The sequence below is a fragment of the Lactuca virosa genome, unplaced genomic scaffold, assembly GCF_052849685.1.
Source record: "Lactuca virosa cultivar CGN04683 unplaced genomic scaffold, Lactuca_virosa_CGN04683_v6 scaffold_228, whole genome shotgun sequence".
NCBI classification, from domain to species: domain Eukaryota; kingdom Viridiplantae; phylum Streptophyta; class Magnoliopsida; order Asterales; family Asteraceae; genus Lactuca; species Lactuca virosa.
Genome location: NW_027629993.1, coordinates 17,501 through 20,000, shown reverse-complemented (window position 1 = coordinate 20,000; position 2,500 = coordinate 17,501).

Here is a 2,500-nt window from a genome sequence, read left to right as displayed (position 1 = left end):
CACACATGCCCATGAACGACCAAGGGAACAAGGCCATGAACGACCAATGGAACAAGGCACCTTGCCACACACATGCCCATGAACGACCAAGGGAACAAGGCACCTTGCAACACACACGCCCATGAACGACCAAGGGAACAAGGCCATGAACGACCAATGGAACAAGGCACCTTGCCACACACATGCCCATGAACGACCAAGGGAACAAGGCACCTTGCCACACACACGCCCATGAACGACCAAGGGAACAAGGCACCTTGCAACACACACGCCCATGAACGACCAAGGGAACAAGACACCTTGCCACACACATGCCCATGAACGACCAAGGGAACAAGGCCATGAACGACCAAGGGAAAAAAGCACCTTCCCACACAAACACCCATGAACGACCAAGTGAACAAGGCTTCTTCCCATACACAACCCCATGAACGACCAAGGGAACAAGGCTACTTCCCACACAAACACCCATGAACGACCAACTGAACAAGGCTACTTCCCACACAAACACCCATGAACGACCAAGTGAACAAGGCTTCTTCCCACACACTACCCCATGAACGACCAAGGGAAAAAAGCACCTTCCCACACAAACACCCATGAACGACCAAGTGAACAAGCCTTCTTCCCACACACAACCCCATGAACGACCAAGGGAACAAGGCTACTTCCCACACAAACACCCATGAACGACCAACTGAACAAGGCTACTTCCCACACAAACACCCATGAACGACCAAGTGAACAAGGCTTCTTCCCACACACTACCCCATGAACGACCAAGGGAACAAGGCATCTTGCCACACACATGCCCACGAACGACCCAAGCCCATCCTCACCGGTCTAAGGAACAAGGGGCCTTGACACACCATGAGCTGATTTCTAAGCAAGTCAAACGATGAAGGGAGAAAAGTGTTGTAACCGAGTCCGTTTAAGTGTTGTAGTTCCTACTTAATACATAGTCAATTGAAGTTTTAGTTCCAATCCGAACTGCTCGGAGCTAAGGCACCAAAACATCACATTCCATGCCAAAATCAAAAACACAGCTTGAGATGTACTCAAACTTATGTCTGTGTTCTTCCGAGTTCATCTAAGCGACTTATGAATAGCTAAAAGCCTTATCTGCCTGCCTATCACTAGGCGAAGGGGAAAAAAACCCGAACATGATATAATTACATTTCAAGTCCATTCGTCTATGTTAACAATGACCCACACAACGTTTCAATGACATTCCTACTTGATTTGAGCGACATATCAACAAGTAGGGAACCAAACACTTCAAGGCATGGCCAAAAATAGGCCACATACAGTTATGCCCCAAACATGACATTTTTTTTATTTCAAAGCCTTTCATTTATAATAAAAAGCATCCCTACAACATTTCGTGTGAATCCGAATTAATTCGAGCGAGTTATGGACACATTCGCAAAATTATGCATCCCTGGGCAAATCAATGTCTGTTCCTGTCACCAAGCTCTTTGTGCAATATGTATATATAGGGGAACCATGGGACTGCTTCCCACCGGCGCCCCACTTGGTGTCTAGCGCCCAACGCTCTCGAGGCTGGCACGCTCGAGGCATGGCCAAGGCGCCCGGTCTTCACGAAAACGAGGCCAAAACTCCCCCCATAGACGCCCCACTCCCGTGTCCCCTCCCCCCGACGTCTTGCGTGTCCAAAAATTATGCATCATCAGGGAAATCAATGTCTGTTCCTGTCACCAAGCTCTTTGTGCAATATGTATATATAGGGGGTACCATGGGGTCTCATTCGCATAGGTGCCCGGCATGTGGGATGGGCAACTAAGAATCGTGAGGCTGTATCGGCACCAACAGGGCAAGCCAAGCCAAGCCCCACGACCCATGTATGAGGCCACCCCCCAACACGTTGCCTTGGAATTCTCGAACGATGACCTGAAAACTAGCCCCGTTGCCTTCATTTTCCTCGACACGTTGCCTTGATTTCTCGAACGATGACATGAAAACTAGCCCCGTTGCCTTTATTTTCCTCGACACGATGACCTGAAAATGAGCCCCGTGGCCTAGATTTTCCTCGACGTCGCGAGCATACTAAAAATTATGCATCCTCAGGGAAATCAATGTCTGTTCCTGTCACCAAGCTCTTTGTGCAATATGTATATATAGGGGGGTGGCCGTGAGTGAGCACGGCAAGGGGTGAACGCGCCAGACGGCCTTTGAGCGTGATCTTGGGTGATGGTTGCTTAGTTCCCGTGTTGCTTACATAATACCCTTCCGAGTGGTGGCCTTGACAGGGCGTTTGGATGCCTTGTTAGGTCTCTGCGACAACGTTCCAGTGTTGTGGTCTCGCCTTGGCAGTGCGGGATGAATCTGTTTGTGTGGTAGTAAAATCACTCTGTGTGTGCTAATCTTTCGTTCGACGTGCTACTGGTGCCTGCCAGCATTTGATTTGTGCTGATGATCGGGAAAACATAGGCGTTAAAGTGGCATGTGTTGCTTTTTGTGATACTACTACGGTACGCTG